Here is a 19,274-nt window from a genome sequence, read left to right as displayed (position 1 = left end):
ATTATAGAGCACTGCAAATGCCCCAAAGTATTTCTGGGGCAAAGCCTTTACTGAAGTGGTTCACATCACTGCTTTTTGGGGTCAAAGGAAGAGAACCATTCCCCCATCCAAGCAGAGACCCTGCCCAGGCACAACACACCTCTGCCTCTACTCACACACCCCTCCAGCTCAAGGCTTCCCTACAGTGATTATACACTCAGTGGCACCTGCTGCCCCCTTTGAGCTCACAAAGCCTTTCCACTGGAGCAGGGCTCTCTGAGTACCTGGGAACTAGAGCAGGGCAGGCAGGGGGCCTCAACTCTTGCTCCAAGGAGCAGAACAAGCTGAGAGACCCATATATTTCTCTCACAACCCACCATCAGCCTAGTGCCCACACAGGTTTGTGCTGCAGCTATTGGAGGTTCATCTGGTATCTTCACAGGTGTGAAATCCACAGTGGCTCATCCCAGCCCTGTTGTCTTTGCTTTTTGTTCCTCCTGTGCTCCCCCAGATTGAGATGGACATAGCATTGTCCAGAGAAGGATTTCCACAGCAAAAAGATGCTCAGGGATGTCCCAGCTATCCAACAGCCATTTGGGCATCTTGTGCCCTTGTAAGCTGGACCCAGCCTTTGGGCTAGAAATGCCATCAGTGAAACACCTAGGCCAGGAAGGATGGGCACAAAGCTGCCCCTTGCTAGCAGCAGAGTTGGCACTCCCAGAGGGGCTCTCCCCTCAAGCCCCCAGCAGAAAGGGGGATGCTGTTCCCCAGGAGCTCATTCCCATCAGCCCAGCCCAAAGAATTAGCCACATCCAGCCCCCCGCCAAGCCCAGCTCACCACAAGAAGCTCTTGCAGTGCTCAGCACAGGGCCATAAACATCCATGGGACATTTGCCCAACATGGGGAGCTGGCAGGCCCCCAGAATGTCTCCTTCTGATCCCTAAAACTAAACTGAGATCTCCTGCTGGGGAAATGAAGGGGCTGGCAATCACCAGCTGTTCACAGCCTGTAACACTCTATACCTTCAAATTTGGCCTTTTTCTGGCCTGAAGTGAGACAAAATAGAGATTGTCAGGAGACACCATTTTCACCAGTTTTAAGTGGGTTTAGAGCATTATGCACAGAGCTTTAATTCCAGCAGGCACCCACAGGCAGGGTTTAACCTGGCAGCACATGGCCTACGTGACTCCCCAGTGCTTCCAAGGGCTCTGCACTGGGACAATAGTCAATTGAGGCCCTGCTCAGCCCCAGCCTGTGCTGCTGGGGTGAGCCAAGGTCAGCAGCACAGGCACGGCTCACTCAAGGCCAGCAGCCCGCACAGGCAAGCTCAAAGTTTTGGCCCAGGAGCAGCCCAGCCCACTCAGTGCCTCTTCCCACCAGAAATGGCCAACACACTCCCAGACATGCCCTGGTCTGCCGGCCCGGTGAGCTAGCACCAGCACGCAGACAGACAGACAGACGCCATGGGGCACAGCATTGGCAGCCACCCTCCTCCAGCTCCCCCACAGGCAGCACAAGCCTCAGCCCGCAGAGGCACAGATCATCCTGCTCATCCCACCGGGCACAGCCACGGTCTTTCCCTGGACACTCACAATTGGTCTTTCTGGTGGACACAGCTCCTCAGCCCCCAAAACACCCCCAGCATGGCACAGGGCAAGAAAGGCTGCAAGCTGCCCTGCAAAGTGAAGTGTTGGGATAGTTTGTTGGCAGCTTTGAGGGAAGCCAACCAGCCATAGAGATGAGCAGCTATTTGTGTCCACCAGAGAAGCTCCCGTCTGGGGCTGCTGTGCCTGGTTGTTAGCATCACCAATGCTTAGTAAGAATCAACCATCTTACTGGTGTGAGGAAGCATGAAGTTAAGCTTAAGCAAGATACCAACAAGCCCAAGGGAGAAAGCCTGGCTTATTTCTACACCAGAGCCTGGCTGTGGTCATGGCTCTTCTAGAGCCCTCTAATGCAAAATCCTGCAGCCAGAGGGGTTTGCAGACCAGTTAAAGGAATATTATGTGAGGCAAGCAGCTCTTGCATGTAGTCTGGGCTCACATCAGCTTTAGCCCCCAGCACAGCACCCAGAGTCCCCCCATCCCTAGGGAAAGAGATTCTCATGCCACCAGCTTCCAGCCAAACCCCTGTCTCAGGTGGGGACAGGAGGTGCTCAAGCCCCTGCACACAGTTTCCCTGTCACACCCTGAGCACAAGCTGTGCTCTGCCAGGACACAGAGTTGATCCTCCCTGCACTAGCGGTGCTCAGGAACGCTCCCAGGACACCCTGTGCCCTCACAGAAATCCTCAGAATGAGAAAAATGTAGTATGGACTAGCATCGGCATTCTTTCATTAGAGACCCACAATGCCAGCCAGAGACAGCTCCGGGTGTCTTGGCAAAGCAGGGGGCTGCAAAATCAGAAAAAGTCACAGCGGTTACCATCAAACTGAACTGGCTGTCCCTTCCCTATGAGCAGGAGTCTGAATTTTGATCCCAGCCACTGCCACATTATAGCTACCTTCAAGCCCTCAAACTACAGATGAGTAAGCACCAGGATGGAGGTGGGATATGCACACCAAGGACTCAAAAACACAAGGGTGGAGGTGGGAGAGGAGGTCACACCAAGGACCCAGGGGTACATGGATGGAAACTCGCATCAAGAACGCAGCCCTCAAACCAGGACCAAGGCAGCACTGGGATGGAGGCAGGAGAGGAGTCACACCGAGGGCCCAGTAGCACTTCGGTGGCTGTGGTTTCAGTAATTAACTACAGCCCCAGGTGGATTTTCCTTAGCTACAGAACTACTTTGCACCTGCTCTAAGGACACAGTGAGTCATACCGATACCACCAGTGAGAGGCTCCCACTTTCTTAAGTCTGTTATAGGCTGATTCCTGAAGAGGAAATGGGAAATGCCATAGAAGTGCAACAGTAGATTTGCACTACAGGGCCTAATGAGATGCACCTCCCAAGCCTATGTGCAGCTTTTCAACTACTCATAAAGGAGATCTGACAGCGTGAAAGTCACTGGGTATTTCCCACCCTGGCTGCCAGATAAATCAGGCCAACTGTGCCAAATAGGAGCCAAGAGAAAGCACACACGACAATTCACACCTTTTCCAGGTAACACATCCTGAAAGGGAACAATGTTTCACACCTTCCCAAGGAGCTAGGACAGCCACAGGCACCCCCACAGAGATATCTGACATACACTAGCAGAACTTGTTTGTAATTGGGAGGTCCTTCACCCCGGCGGTTCATCTAAAATCAAGGAAGTTCCTCCCCAACAAAGGCACTATCAGCAGCTTGGGGGAGTTTCTTTACGCCCAGCACACTCCTGCTCCCTGCCCTAGCCCATTTCCCAGCACTGCTCCTATCCTTCCAGACACAGCCAAGGCAACCTCAGCGCAAAGACACCCAGGACAATCCAACAGCACTAAATTATCTCACTTAGCATGAAAATGGGATGCCTGTACACCACAAAAAGACTTAAGGCTCACAGAAAGGCACAAAACCAGAATCACTATACCTGCTTCCTTGTGATGAAACTAAGGAAACCCACCTTTTTCCTAAGAAAAAAATTGAAGCTGGAGAGCATGAATAACCATTGTGCAAAAGGTCCACACTTAAGGGGCAGGGTGTGAGCACTCAGGCCATTTACTGTTTCAGGACACAAATCCCACCTCTCCTGCCGAAGATCCTCCTGTTCACACTCATCCCCTTTGCCTGAATCAACTTTCAAACCCTCCGGCATTGTTCACCTTCATGATACATTCGTGCACCCTTCAGCTGCAGGACTCCTGCCCGACCTGCAATACCCACCCTGGGCGAAGCATGCCAGCAGCATGTCTGGAGTCCAGTCCCGCTAAGCTCCCCGGGGGCCAGCAAACACCTGCCAGAGGCCACCAGGCTTCAACCACAGCAGACCCCAGGACCCGAGCCGGTCGGTCTTGGCTCTAGGAGTGTTCTGACAGCCCCTTGCTGCCCAGCGAGTGTAAGCTACCACCAGCCACCACTGAGCTCTAGAAGCCCCAGCTTTCTGCTGCTGGTCATCACAGTGCCTCGCCAGCTGACCGATTCGCACACCAGAGGGTGGATGCACGCCTCAAACACCTATGGGGCCAACGTGACCTTACGACTACCTCCTCCCTGAGCAGGGCAGAAACAAGCGCTAAAGGCACCTTTCCTGGAGTCGGAGCACGGTTCTGCAGTCTATCCTGCACAGCCACCAGGGGATCACGGAGCTGAATGCCTCGGGTGACTCACCCACTTGAGCAGCCTCGAATGCCCGAGGTCCAGCTCTGAGCCTGCCACGAGGAGTCACCTGAAGGCCGGTATGAGCGGCTTCGCGTTGCAGGGCTTACCCAGATGCTGCAGAGCTCACCCTGAAGGCTGCAGGAGCGCTCCCCATGGCGACGAGAGTTACCCCTGTCCACCCCAATACCGCAGACCCACTCCCAGGACATGGCTCCCACGCAGCTTCCCTACCTTTATCAAGGGCCCTCCCTGCCTTTATCAAGGGCCAAACACACACAGTGATCACCTCCTTCCTGCCCCGCGGAGTTTATCGAGCACCCTCAGATGGTGCGGAGATTCCCCCGCGCGGCCCCAAAAACACGCTGGGGGAGCGTCTTGAGAGGCCGGGCAGGGGAAACGAGGAGCTCCCCAGGACAGGGAACCCCCACTTCGGGGCAACGGGGCTACCCAGGCCCCCCCGAGGCCATCATTATACATCCTCACCGTTCGCCGGGAGAAGGAGGCCGGGGACACCACCACCCCAGGGCGCTACTGCCGGTAAGAGAGGAACGAGGGCGCTCGGGGCAGGGTATTGAGGGATCCTCACCACGCGGCCACGGCAGAGCGGGAACAAAACATGGCTCCCCCCTCAGTCCGGGGGCGGGGGAGACCGGAGCGGAGGTTCCAACACAGCCACAGACGCCAGTGCGGAACGAACCGACCACCGCACGGACGGGCTGCGCGACTGGCCACAGGGGCGGCCCCCCGCTCCAAGAACGGCCCAGGACCATCACCGGCTCCAGGACCTCACAGCCGGGCCGGCAGCTGCGGTCCCGGGGAGCGCGGAGCCGCCACAGTGCGTGGGGTTCCCATAGCTAGACCCTGACTCCGGGGCCTGACCCCGAGCCCCCCCCTCGCTCGCCCGTCCCGTCGCGCCACGTGGGCCGCCTGCGCCCTACCTGCGGGTGCCGCCGCCGCCGCCGAATGCTGCCGCCCCCGCCCCCGCCGCTATAAGGGCGGAGGGGGGCGGGAGCGGGGCGTGTCCGGCCACGCTCCGCCTCCCACTCGCCACGTGCGCCTCGCGGCCCCCCCGACCCCCGCCCGCCCTCACGAGCCCCGGGGGCCCCGCGAGCCGGGCCGTGCGCCACAGCACGTACTGCCCCGGCACGGGCTGCCCCGGCACGGCACAGCACGGCACAGCACGGCACGGCCCCACGGGCCGCCACGGCCCCACGGGCCGCCACAGCACGTACTGCCCCGGCACGGGCTGCCCCGGCACGGCACAGCACGGCACAGCACGGCACGGCCCCACGGGCCGCCACGGCCCCACGGGCCGCCACAGCACGTACTGCCCCGGCACGGGCTGCCCCGGCACGGCACAGCACGGCACAGCACGGCACGGCCCCACGGGCCGCCACAGCACGTACTGCCCCGGCACGGGCTGCCCCGGCACGGCACAGCACGGCACGGCCCCACGGGCCGCCACAGCACGTACTGCCCCGGCACGGGCTGCCCCGGCACGGCACAGCACGGCACGGCCCCACGGGCCGCCACAGCACGTACTGCCCCGGCACGGGCTGCCCCGGCACGGCACAGCACGGCACGGCCCCACGGGCCGCCACAGCACCGGCCGCCACGGGCCCCCGGTGGTGGCGGGACGGGCTTTGGGGCCGAGTGTACTGGGAGGCCAGCCCGGATGACACTGCCCGGCGCAGCGGCAGCGCGGGACTTCCCTGAACTTGTCCCACGGAGTGACTCGGCACAGGAGTTCCACTCGCTGGGCAGGAACAGGGGGTCCCCTTGCCCTCATCCCTCCTGGGGGTCCTGGACACGCTCCCGAGAGTCCTGACCCCACTTGTGGGATTCCTAGTCCCGCCATTGGGGATCCTGGCCCGGCTCCTGGGGGGCCCTGACCCCACTCCCGGGAGTCCTGGCCCCATTCCTAGCATACCTGGCCCTGCACCCGGTGGTCCCAGACCCCTTCAGGTGCAGAATGCTGCACAGTGTCTGTATTAAAACACAGCAGCACCTAAAAATCCATGAAAATTAAAATACATTGCCTGATGATTGTGCTTTTGTGTTCACCACATTTCTTAGCGTTGCCAGCCCTTGCTGGCAGCTGTGCTCCTATGAAGGTAAGGACACACTGCTGGGGGGGTCATTTGTGGTGATCACAGTTATTTCAGCTGGGCCTTTGTACCCAGAGATGTGAAGGAGCTGGATGCCCTTGCCATTTCACTCACTGTTTGGTTCTGCAGGATGAAACAGTCTCAGGCTCTGCGTGCTAAACGGTGCGTGGGAGAGGCCCTTGCTGGCAGCACGTTCCCATCCCAAGCAGAGCTCCTCATCTCTGGATGCAAACCAGTCTGTGGCAGCCGTGCATCCCATGTTCTTCACTCCCTGCATGTCCCAAGTCCTACACGAAGAGACTGTTACCTGGGCATACCTTTCTCCGGCTGCTGTCTCCCAAAGCCTAATGATGCTGCTTGACTTCTTGGTTGCCTATATAATGCTCTAATTCGTTTCATAGCCAAAAGAAGAGTGGTGTAGTTCAACTGTGAGTCAAGGAAGGGAAAAAAGAGTGATGCTCCACAGATGGAGACAGAGCAGCTGTGGGGAGGAACCAGCTCTTCCATATCAAAGGAACCACTGCTCCTCCATCACACCAAGCATGGTCACGGGTGTACTCTGAGCATGTTGAGGCACTGAATGGACCAGGTGCACTCAATAAAAGGCCAGGGACTACAACCAACTCTTTCACCCACTTCTGAGGTGAGACACCATAACCCAAAGAGTGAGTGGGTGGGAGGATCTCTTGATCCATCTGTTCCTATGTGACTGAGCAGGGAGAGGCCTGTGCTCTGTTTTGCTTAAACAACAAAGATGGCAGAGCTCAAGGGAGCAGGGAGCTGCCAGAACAGTGATGGACTGGAAGGGCAGGTGAGAAGCTGCAGGACATCTCTGCTGTTCCTGCTCTTACTGCTCCTGCTGCTTCTCCATCTTACTGAAAATGGCAAGGAGTCCTTCCTGCTCTGTGTTGCTGCATTTTTGTCTCCTTTAAAAGACGGATTTAACAGTAATCCTATTAAGAATTTTTTTCTTGTGAGGAAAACAGGATATTGTTTCAGGATATTGGGCAACAAAGCTGTCCTTGAAAAGCAACACTAAGCAGCCTCGCAGTCCTGTTTCTGACTGCATTTCTGGTGGACACTAATCAAGTTCAACATCCGGGACAGCCAAACGATTTCATTTCCAGAATGTGAGAGAGGCCTCAGCAGAGCAGTACAAATCCGGGTTTTCTGTGTTCCACTGTAAACATTATGGACCTCCAGTAATCTCAAAATATAATCATTACTTCTGATTTCTCTTGGAATTAATGTCTGTAGCAGATGCAGAAGTCTAGTCCTCATCTGTCATGAATACGTGTGTCCTGCTTGATAAGAGAGGTAACAACGTGAGTCCAAATCCAGGAATTCTTGGAAATCTCTTCGGAAAGTCTGTTCCATTGAGATATCCATCCTAGTTTCCTGACTAGGCTTTGGAAAAGGGTTTTCTGAGCTTTTGGATTGACATTTCACTTCAACTGACTTTCCAGGCTCTGAGTTTACCCCATGACAACGGAAGCAGAAGAGAAGGCATCAAATCACTGTCCTTATGGAATGTGCAAGTTCTCCTCCATGGATGATATAGGTACGACATTGTTCAGGGCTGTATTGATGTAGCAGCCTTAGCAGTTGTTTAGAAAATAATCTGCCTTAGAAAGAAAGGGCCTGCTAAGATGTTCAAAATGACCGCTATCGCCATTTTGAGGAAGACCTCTGTGGTTGTGTTCATTTTTATGCTCATTTAGATCAACACTTTTTACCTGCCTGGACTCCCATTGCTGCTCTGTTGCTGCCTGTGTCGGGTTCACACATATGTCCCTCAGCAATGCAGACCAGCATTTAATGAGGTTTTGTGTCCCCAAAGATCTCCTTGGATCCTGACACTTGTGGCCATGTCAGAGAGACCTGCATTTGCCAGCATGAAGAACCCCATACTTGTTACCTAGTGGCAGTGGAGATAATTCCTTATCAAAATTGGCATTGGACCACCATGTGACCAGTGAGTGGTGAGACAGACAGTGATTTGGCTCATGAGATGATGTAAAGCTAGCAGAAAAAGGGTAATCTCCTGGAGTCTTTCTCATAAGCCCTGACCAAAAGGGACTGCCACCTCACTGTGAGCTCCAGGGGAAGGGGAGTGAGGAGGATGGTGTGGTATGGTGGCAGTCAGAGGCAAGTGGCAGCAAGTCAGCTGGTCCAGCTGTTCCAGATGGGAAGAGGGTAACTGTGCCTTGTAGAGAGCTTTGCCTGTGGCATTTGCTTTGACCTGGCTTTCCTGCATCCTGCCTAAGAAAGAGAAGGCTGTGCTGGCTCCAGCTGCATCCTGGCAACTGCCACTCCTGCTCTTTGCTGCCCGGAGAAGCATGCTTTCCTTGGAGAGCTTGCCTAGAAATAAGTGAATCTTGACCACAGGGAGACCACATGGCAAAACTGAGATGTCACCATTGGGGTAGTCTTCCCTTATCCCTTGTACTGTGCCTCTTCCTCATGCTCTGGGGTGAGAGCTCCCTGGCTCTGTTCAATGGGCTCCTCATGCTGCAGCCTGCACAAGCACGTCACCTTTTGCCAAGGAACTTATCTGCCACAAGAAGTAGTATCTCCATTCTTCCTGCCCCTCCGTTCCTGGACCAGAGGAAAGTGAGGCTGTTCAATGTCCTTTTTGCAATACTAATTGAATGCTCTGTGAGGACTCACTCATGAGGCCCTCTGCTCCCTCTTCAAGGAGTGTGTGGACTGCTGTCCTTCCCTGATTGCTATCCCATATGCTCCCTGTGCAGCCACATTCTCCTTCCTTCTTTCCCAAGTGCTGGCTGCCTGACTAGCACATCTTGGCAACACCAGTCCTCACTCAACCAGGTCCATCCTTTGGGGTCTGTAGCCACTGCTGCCAGTGCCTCCAGGCAGGCAGGGAAAGGGGCTGGTGTTTCCTCTGGCATGAGGGGCTTGGTGTGTGAATGTCACCCCAGGGAGTGAGAGCCCACTGGAATGGAGCATCACCACAGAGGACACACAGAGGCGAGGCTGCTTGGATGAACACTCAACTGCATCCCAGCCACACTGTTGTTGTGTTGTTGTCTTCAAGCTGGGGTCACCCAAACCAGTCTGACCAGCACAAGATCCTGTTCTGCTACATACACGAGATGCTGGGATCGTCTTTATCCAAAAGCCTTCTGGCAGAGCTGGGGACCCCTGAGGCAAGAGGCAAGGGTACTCAGTCAGGCCATGGCAGTGGGTGTACTTCTTGCCGTGTCCAGCTGTCCCATGGGATCTCCACTGTCCCAGAACATGCTGTTTTAATGACTCTATTCCTGTTCTTGGGGTGGGGAGGAAAAGGTGGGGGCTCGGCAAATAATTTAACCATATCCTACACCAAATAACTTCACATGTCAATAACACTAGCTCACCTGCATTTCATTCTCTGTTATATCCCTGCCCAGAGAGGCTGTTTCCTCCTGGTTCCAGCCTGCCCTGCATGGTCCCTGGCTGTCAAGAGGTTGATGGCATTCCTAGCCATGTCTCTTCATCTTCAAACAGGATTCAGCATCTCTGCTTCTCCACACAATGCATCTTTAGGATCAGTTTCCACTGCAGAGGGGTTTGTTGACTGGGCTGCTTCTAGGAGGATGCTACCTTCTGTGAGCTCAGGGTAGTTTCACCATGGGGATGAGCTGGAGCTTGGGGCTGTGCTCCAGTTCCGTTTCTCTTTTGCAGCATCTATAGCAGCTGTTCTCTTGGAATATTGCACAAAGCCAGGCTTCTCTCTTGGAGTACTTGACATTTTTGGTCCTGCATCATCTCAGGAGAGCTTGGGGCACTCCTGTAGGTGTGAAGAGGAAGGGAAAGGACTGCAGGCAGCCTGACAGCCAAGAGGTTTGATCAGCTGACCCTGACACCTGTGAAGATATCTCTCAGTCCCTGGCCATGCTGGTCTCACTCCCCCGTTGCTCTCAGGCCACTCCTGCCCCACAGCAAGCTGTGGTTGTCTGGCCCGACACTCCCCTCCCAAGTCACAACATGGCTGGGATGGCCATTGGGATGTCTCGACCCCACAAGTCCCTGGGGAGGCAGTGAGTGCTGAGACAAGTGCATGCTGAGAACAGACAAAAACACAAACCCCAGTATTTGTCCAGAAATCTGCTCAGAATTCCTTTGGCCTTGATGAGCCTGGAGGATTATTTTCGTTAGGTATTTTTAGACTGGAGCCTGGCAAGTACCAGATGGCTAGGATTTCCTGGCTTGGGCACCCAGCCGATGGACAGCATGGAACCTGCTTCTGCTGCTCCACTGGGGAGCCCTGACTGTCAGTGCATCAGTGCACTGGGATGGCCAAGATGACAAGCACTTAGGAAGGAAGGCACTTGTAGCATGGGCAATGAGGTCACACCTGGCCCATGTGTACAGCTCCTCGGGGCTGAGCACCTCTCCATCCTTGGGGAAGGCACTGAGCCCTCTCTCTCTGCCAAGCCAGCACCAGGGCAGATCCCCATGCTGCTCTGTATCTGGGAGACTGTCAGGGAAGGCAGAAACTGCAGTGAGGAAGGCAGGGACATGCTGCCATTCTCCTGCACCAGCAAGGAGAGCCCTCAGGTGAGCTCCTGGTGGTTCAGATTGCGTTTCTGAGAAGAACCACCTCTGGAGTCACATGTATGCCTGTGCAGTAACCATGACCCCACTTGCAGTGCCAAGGGGAGGCAGAGGGGACAATAGTCTGTGTGACTCTTCCCCGGCATCCCTACCCAGGTGCCTTGAACTCTCTTGCCCCCATGGATAGCAGCAGCATGAGGACACTTCAGCCCCATTCTCCCTCTCTGGGCTGCTCAATACCTGAATGTTCCCCCAAAATAGCCCACCAGAGGCCATCCGTAATGAAAAGAGAGAGAAAGGGGTACCTGCACCACACTGCTAGCAACGCCCTGGCCGGTGCAGCTGCCTGTCTCTTTAAATGCCCAGCCCCCAGCCCATCAGGCTGCATGTAGGTGAGCAGGGGAGACAGGAGAGCCAACACTGACAGTTTCTTGGTGGCTGAGTGTGTCACTGTTTCCATCTTCCCCTTGCTGGCAGGGCCCAGTGGCAGGACAGCCACAGTGTGCTCACATCCCACACTGTGAGCACACAACCTATTGTGTGCATGTGTAAATACGTATTTGTGCTGCTTGTTTCCAAAACCCCTCTTGTTCTGTTCCCAAAGAGCCTGGACTGACAATGTCAGGAAAGCCTCTGTCCCCCTGGCTTTGTTTGACCGTGCTTGTTTGGAGGAAAGATCCCCGGAGAGGAGCTCACTGCTGCTGCGTGCCCTGACACAGGTTTGCTCCTGACAGGGAGTGTGCCCCAGGTCTGAGCAGGGAGGACGCCCTGCAGGCTCTGTTCCCTGACAGGGCCAACCCAGCATCGTTTCTGACCCTGGACAAATGGGAGCAAGGAAGAGTGCCCATGGCTGGCTCGTTTGGAGATGGTTTTTCTGAAGTGGGTCAGGTGCCCTCCCTGCACAAACACAGGCCTAAGTCCAACACCACCAAAGTACACTAACAGTTCGAGGCAGCCCTTGGCCCAGAACAGGTTTTGGGGACTTTGCCTTTTGCTGCCACGGAGATGGGATTTCATGCGCTGCCAGCAGCAAAACTCAGGTCAGAATGCAGCTGGCTTGTCCTTGGGAAGCTGCTGCTTCACTGCCACATGCACCCTCCCATCCCACTAGGATGGTCTCCCCACTCTGCCCACCCACCCTACTTGCTCTGCCCATTCTGCAGGTCATCACAGAATCATAGAATCATAGAAACATTCAGGTTGTTACAAATAGTAACATTCCAAAACAGTTTCATTCCACCTCCCCACAACAGCAGAGATGCTACACACTAGATCAGGTCCCACTCCTCTCTCTGAAATAGTGTTGTCCATAGTGGTGACCAGAAAGAAGGTTGTTTTGGGGAAGAAAATATATTCACATAGCCCAACTCCTACCTTCCAAGTCAACACTACTGGATATAAGGTTTGGACACTGTGAAGTGTCCATCAAAACTAGCTCTCACCAGCAAATTCAGTTCCACCTTCTCCACGTGCTGTTTTAAGGTGGGTTTGCACACACTCTGGTGACTGAGCTCCATAGGCAGGAGGAGTTACATAAAGCAATTTAATCAGTCTTTTGTGCAAGCCAGGTCTTCTTCTTCAACTTGGCAGGTACCCCATGAACTCACTTTTGACCCATTGTGGCGGCACAACCACCCCTGGCTCAACAGTTACATAGGCACAGGGTGGGTGCACCATGCTGGTTTCAAAAACTCATAGCAGAAAATAGTTGCAATAGCCCCCGTTACAAATCCCTGATCTTCCATAATCAGAGAATAGGGTTAAATGTGCCTAATAAGCTCATTCTAAATTGCCATTACTTCTCTAATAATAGCTGATAAACCAGTCTTTTGTGGGACAACAAACATTTCTGTTATTCCCCAAGCCCAGCTTGGGGATAGGACAAATAAAGCCAGCTCTTTTTTTAAAGCAGGAGGTCATGCTTCCTCTTAGGATAAAGGCGCTGCTACCCTTTCCCTGGTTTACAGGCTTAAAGGCACAAAATTCAGTGATACAAAATGTCAAAGAAAATTAGATTTTTGAGCAGGAGCAGCTAAAGACAAGTCAGACAGACTGGCACTGAGCTCCCTCCACATGTGTGTTTAGCAGATAATTTGTTATCACCCCAGTTCAAAGTTAACCGGCTGGAAAGCTGCTGCGGGAGAGTTGGCTGATCTGCAGTTTCAGATTTCCATGTGTCAGTTGGACACAAACAAAAAAAACTCAAAAAGCTTGTTTTTTATTAAGCCTGTTGCTGCCGGGTACAAATACTTACTTTCTAGGTGGAAGTTCATTAGGGCACAAGCACCAAACGTGATTAATCACACAATGCCCGGTGCCATGGCTTGGGTGGCGGCAGCTCTTGATGCTGCCCTGTGATTTTCACTTCCCTGTCCTGAGCTGGAGGGATGAGGGAAGAGGAGCAGGATGACAGAGTTTCCTTACACCCTCTGTCTTTGGGGATTCAGGCACTGGCCTGGGTAGACTAAAGTCTCAGACCATTGCACCGGCAGCCCTCCTCTCTGAGCAGCACCGTGAGTCCCCCGAGTCCCCATTTGGCTCCAAATGCCCCAGTACAGGGATTAAGGGACTCCTTCAGCTCCATCTCGTTGGGTCTGTGGCAGGAAGCTGTGGTCAAGGCTGTTTGCCTGCCCAAGCTCATCTGCTATTCTTACCTTGCGGGGGTGAGCTGTGTTTTCACTGTCTCAGAGATGGAATTTGCCTGTTATGCTTTGGAAAAGCAGCCAACTATGGTGCAGAGAGCGGGAGGGGAGGCACGTGGTCTGGGCTCACAGCAGATAATTGTCGTAGGGCTAGCAGCAGCTGCAGACCTTGCTTCCAGGTCTCCTGCAGCATCCCAGCCCCCTTTGCCTTGCGGGATGCCCTGACCATGCTCCCCTAGGATGCCCAGGGCTCAGGTATCCCAGGATGGAGAGTTTCCCTCTAAGTGTCTGAGCTCTGCCAGAACCAGCCCAGCACCTCTGCGGCATTGCAAGCTGCATGGCCGCCTCTTGCTCTGCCCCTCAGCCCATGCTGGGGGAAAGAACCTCAGCTCCAGGGCAGCAATGGTCACACTGCCACCTGCCAGTGTTCCCCCTGCACCTGGGGGCTCAGCTCTCTGCCACAAAGCCACGGCACCCTGTCCCAGCCTCTTGTGTGTCATGGAAAATCCCAGGTCCCAGCTGTCACCAGCTACCCTTGACTGAATGACCCCTCCTCTGCTGTCTGGTCTCAGATCAAGCCTCAGCAAATGTATAGGCCAGGCAGGTCCTCATGTGTCACCAGCCATGGGCCCAATAGGGCTACACGTGCACGTGGCTGTGTAATGCCATAACAAGATTACACTGCGACATGATGGTCATGAAATAATCCACAGTATCATTCAGTAAATCCCAGGATCCAATTACCTTTCCACATGACACCCCTTCCTGAGCATGGGGAGGCCAAGGGGCTGCAGCCTAGTGCCCTGCCCTTCCAACAGCCTCCTGCTCAGCTCCTCCACTCCCCTGCACCTCTCTACCTCCTTGTCATTTAGGATTACCAAAGATTGTGTTTCTCTGCAGGAGCTCCAACCCTCTGCCAGGCTCTGCTGCATTTTCACATCCACCTGTTCGCTCCCCAGCACTGCACCGACCCCCTGCCCACTCAGCCCCGGCTCCCTTACCACCCCAGCAGCACCTGTCCCAGCTGAGCTGCTGCTCAGCTGGCTCAGGCAGTGATTCCAGCCTGCCCGGGGTGGGGCAAAGGGCCAGTCTGGCTGGTCATGGCCCACAGTGTGCAGGAGTGCTGAGCACACTGCAGTGTTGAACCCAGAGAGCTCTGGTGTGCACCCTGCCTCCCACAGCAGCGTTGTTTGCAAACATTGTTTTTCCAGGTCATTTTCCTTGTCCTGGCAGAGCTGCTCCCAGGAGCCAGAAGATCCCTTTCTGTGAGAATAAAGCCCAGGGCACAGGTACAGCCGCACTGGGCGGCCCAGTAGCAGTGCCAGGGCACGCACGGTGCCCCGCGGCCAGCGCGGCGCACTCCACTGCGGGCGCCACGGTCGCTCCTGGCCCTGGCAGGTGTTCAGACACCAGCGCTGTTGCCAAGTCAGGCAGGGAGTGTGGCCAGCTGCAAATTTCAGCTTCGTTTTTGGAGGCTTTGAATCACTGGCCAGCCGCCAGGGTTGTTATTTGTTAGTCTAAGTATTTTTTTCCCAAGTGAATTTCAAGCTGGTCAGAGGAGCCAGGCTGAGGAATTTGGCCGAGGGACCTTCAATATCCTCAGTGCCAGGGGAGTGGGAGTGCAGGCAGGATACTGTGGAGTGGTCTCCAAGAGACCCCAGCAGGCTGCATCAGTGCTGGCAGAGCCTCCACACCAGGAAATCTTTAGTTTCACTTCCCTCGTGGGGGAACTCAGATGAAACTCACGGTCACGGGGCAGAATCCATGGATCAGCCTGCTTGGTACAAGGTGTGCACCTCTGTACATCCTTAATGCTGCATGGGTCTCGGTGAGGTTTCAGAAGCTGTGACCCCAGGTGTGGATCCCTGGGGTGAGCAGGGGATTAATCACTCATTTCTATCTGAAGAAAACCAGAATCCCGCCAGAGCTGAGACCATACTGAGGCTGGGGCTGTGTCCCATCTGGATACCAGAGCCCAGGAACTCTAACTGTGGCCCTGCTCTCTACTGCTATGCTGTCTACTCACTCTGTGGCATGGGGGGCTGCACTGAGCTGTAGCTTTGTGCTTGGCCAGCTTGCACTTGCTGAGCCCAGGATGCAGGCAGCTTGCTGGGAAAGGCACCTGGCTCCCACACCCGGTCATGTGAAGGTTTGGGCAGAGTTCACAGGGAGATCATACTTACTGGGGTGGCCCTGGGTTCCAGGGAGGCCCACCACAGCACCTGTGAGCTGCCCCAGGGGCAGCAGCCCTGGCTTCCACGGCTGTGTGAGGAGAGACAAAACAAAACAGGGGCAATTTTCAGGGGAAGAAATTGCTTTTCTACCCTGGAAACCTGAGCCTCTGGCTTCCAGAGATTGGGAAACAAAGATTTGGAAGGGAAGGGCTGGCAGGTCCTTGGGAGAGCACAGAACATGGGGACAGGGTTGAGACTGTGGCCCTAGAGAAGTGCCAGCAGGAGGGAGCCTGCCCGGATCTGGCAGGGACAGCGCACACGCAATTGGAGCATGTCCTGCCATTCCCCCCACACTTCCCATCTTCCCATCACCTTTCCAGCCATTGTTTGGCAGCTCCGGGGCTGAGGCACGGCATGGAGAGAGGCTGTCTTTTCTACTTTCCTGCCCCTCCACCTCTGCTCCCACCCCACCACCTTGCAGGTGGTATCTGAGCCCTACCACCAGGCCACATGCCACCAGCCCTCAGGAATGTGGGTCTAGGGCACCCTGTGCTCTGCCTGCCCCAACACCCCACCACTGTGGGGAACAGCAGCTGGCTTATCCCAGGACGGTGTGGCAGCAACCAGCACCTCCCCAGGAGCCCATCCACAGCCAGGAGCAGGGCCAGGATCCAGCTCCACACAGACAGAGACACCCACAGCATTTAGAGGGGCTCTGTGGCCCTCTCTGTTTAGATGGATAAATATTCCATGGTCCCATCTCCGGGCAAAGCCATTTCTGTCATGTTGCCTCATTCTCCTGACATTACCATGATGGATTTTGTAAGAGAACTTTCTGCCAAATTGTTGAGTGTCTTTTCTGTGGCTGAGCAGTGGCCACTCGCTTGCCACTGCAGCCACATCAACCTGTCCCTTCCAAAGGCAATCCCAGCCCACCTGATGGCAGATTGAAAGGCTGTTCCTGCCAACAGAGTGGGAACCTGTCAGTGCCTACCCAGTACAAGGCACAGTGGCCTGCAGCTCTGTGCTGGGGGGACACTCCAGACCCCTGGAGATCCCTCTGTGTGCAGGGACCCTGCTGACATTTCCCAGCACAGAGCTGGCAGCCTGTGAAGCCTCACAGACAGCACAGGGGGCACGTGGGAGCCCCCAGCGCCACAGCTGCAAGTCCCACACGAGCCTAAAAGATTAATGACCTTTTCCCAGTGTTTGCTTTAGGCAGACGCTCGTGCTCCAGGGCTTTGCTCTGATAACAGTCTGGTATGAGAATAAGCACCCCTGGTGAGGTGCAATTTGGAGAACTTGAATAGGGGCTAAAAAACTAGTTGCAAATAAAGAGATTAAGATCAGTATTTGTCCTTTTCTTTTCCTTTTTCCTTCCTAGTGGAGCAAAAATATTCCTGTTTATTGCTATAAACCCTTGGGGGTTGTGTGGTAAACTCCCAGTGGGAATTACTGTCTCAAGAGATCAGAGATCCCGAGAACATCCCCTTGCCAAATTTACAGTTATCGTTAGTTTTAATTAGCCTTGTTTATCTCTCCCTGCAGTGGTATTTGGGGAACTAGCTCAGGTCAAACATGGGGCAGTTCCCTTATTGTTACCAGATATCCAAAATCTCCCTTCAGGCCACACCAAAGTGTCACAATGTGGACACGTTCCTCAGGCCTCTCCTGGAGCCAGGCTCTGGGCTCCTGTATGTCTGTGAGGAGGAGTAAATGGTGCTGGGAAAAGGCCAGGAGAGGAGGAGACCCTGTTATCCCACTCCCAGCATAGCTCCCGCAGCCCCCAGCCACCTCAGCTGCTCAGCTGCAACGCCTGTGCACTCACACCCTCCCTGCTCTATATTCTTCCTAAGAAAATAAAGCATCACTGTCCTATTAATTATGTGAGTTCTGGAGCAATATTTTTCCCAGAGTCACCTACTGGTTCACGTATTCGTTTTCCAGGCAGCTTAGCCAGTAGCCTGGCAACACGGTGACCTTATGCTCTGCTCAGCTTTGAGCATTTTATTAGCCACACTGGACTCTCTCCACCGCTCCATATTGCTGAGCCCCTCATTAGTACAATTAATAAGCCGCTGCTGTCAATTCAATCAAATGCCAGGCTCAACAGCAGGAGAAAGCTTTGGCAGATCAAGTAGGGGAGATTCTGGGTAGCACTGGGAAATTGTAGGAAACCTTTCATCTCCCCCAAGGAGCCAAACAAGAATGGAATTGTGGGATTGGGATTCTCTCAGGTCATGTTTATTTATCGCTGGCTCGTTAGTATAATAAATCAGGTCCCCTGTCACTTTGAATGAGCTCGCTGGAAGGAACTTGGCAGAACACCTTGATATTATTAGTGATGGTGTGGACAAAGCCCCCTGAAAGGCAATGCCCTGTCTGGGGTGCATGGGCACCTCACATGCACCCACTCAATCCCGCACCCCACCAGAGACTGGCGCAGTCATGTCAGGGGACCAGGATTGTCTTGGTACACACCACACAGCATGTCCCAGGTACTCAATAGTCACAGAAATGGATGATTCTCCCTGCTCCTGTGCTTGCTTCAGGAGACGTGCATGGTGGGAGACATCTCCATCTTGGCCCGATGTGCGCTGCCAGTGTGGAGCTCTGGGCAGACGGTGCGGGCGACGTTCTGCGCTGGCAGTCACGTGGATCAGGCACATGTGACCGCCCTTTGCCTTTCACACCTTTCTGTGTCCTGCCAGACTTTGTCCTGGCTCTGACGTATGTGTGCTCTTTGGATCCCATGCTGGCTCCAGGAGCTCCTGCCACAGCAGTGCTGGGAGGTGCTGCAGCTGCAGGGCAGACGAGTGGCAGGAGAAGGCCTCATGCTCTCACTGGTGCTCACTTTCTGCACTGGTGTGGCTATGGCTCCTGAGCCTGACCCTGTGTCCTCTGAGTGGGACCTACCAGCAGCAAGGGACCAGGAGATGGCTTTCACATTTCACCTCTCCCTGAAGTGGGCACACCCAGTGGTCTGCCAGAGATGCTGGAGGTCACAGTCTCCTGCCTTGATCCAGTGCTTTTCCACACCAGAGAAGGGGATGTGCAGGTTGGTTCCCACATTGGAAATAATGCTGAGTGACAACAGCAAGAGTTGTGTTGGTGTCATAGTCTGAGTGCCCCAGTAGAGCAGCATGACAAGTGTATGTCCCAAAACTCTTCCTTAAATAAATTCCCCAGGAAATCCTTTGATCTGGTCTGAGGGCGAGAACATAAATTTGAGTATAGTTTAAAGGTTACAAAATAACCGTTCTGTTTTATTGTTTAATATAAAATGTTGTTTAGTCTCCCTGATGTGATAAATATTAAACTGTTCCTAATTCTCTTTTCATAGACCTTCTCTACGAAGACCTTCACCTTTCACTTTCACCACAAGCCAATTCTATCATCTTTGAACTGGACCTGCACCATCCTTGAAACGCAGGGATTCCCATATCAGCTGTATGCTGTTGAAGCATACCCCATCTCCATCCCACCCTGTTGCTAGTCCATAAGAGCCTGGGAAGTTCCTGAGGCCATGCTCCTGCTCATTAGCTCTCTTGACTCCAGCTGACCTATAAAT

General features: G+C 54.4%; 1 protein-coding gene and 1 long non-coding RNA gene across 5 annotated transcripts in view; one reads left to right on the top strand and one right to left on the bottom strand.

Annotated features, from left to right (window-relative positions):
• Positions 1-5,260, bottom strand: part of SLC16A1 (solute carrier family 16 member 1) — a 15,682-nt gene extending 10,422 nt beyond the window's left edge. Inside the window, exon 1 of one of the 4 annotated variants that reach the window (XM_059487779.1) lies at positions 5,158-5,260. The gene's annotated coding sequence lies outside the window, so the exon portion shown is untranslated. Of the gene's footprint in view, positions 1-4,228; positions 4,408-5,157 lie in introns of those variants that run through there. The other 3 variants (XM_059487778.1, XM_059487781.1, XM_059487780.1) reach the window with 3 other exon arrangements.
• LOC132083196 (uncharacterized) lies at positions 4,617-19,274 on the top strand. The gene is made up of 3 exons (XR_009419903.1): positions 4,617-4,756; positions 7,794-7,888; positions 19,047-19,274. It is a non-coding gene; the product is annotated as an uncharacterized LOC132083196 (long non-coding RNA).

Source organism: Ammospiza nelsoni, chromosome 23 (genome assembly GCF_027579445.1).
Source record: "Ammospiza nelsoni isolate bAmmNel1 chromosome 23, bAmmNel1.pri, whole genome shotgun sequence".
NCBI classification, from domain to species: domain Eukaryota; kingdom Metazoa; phylum Chordata; class Aves; order Passeriformes; family Passerellidae; genus Ammospiza; species Ammospiza nelsoni.
This window is presented reverse-complemented; position numbering and strand designations above follow the sequence as displayed.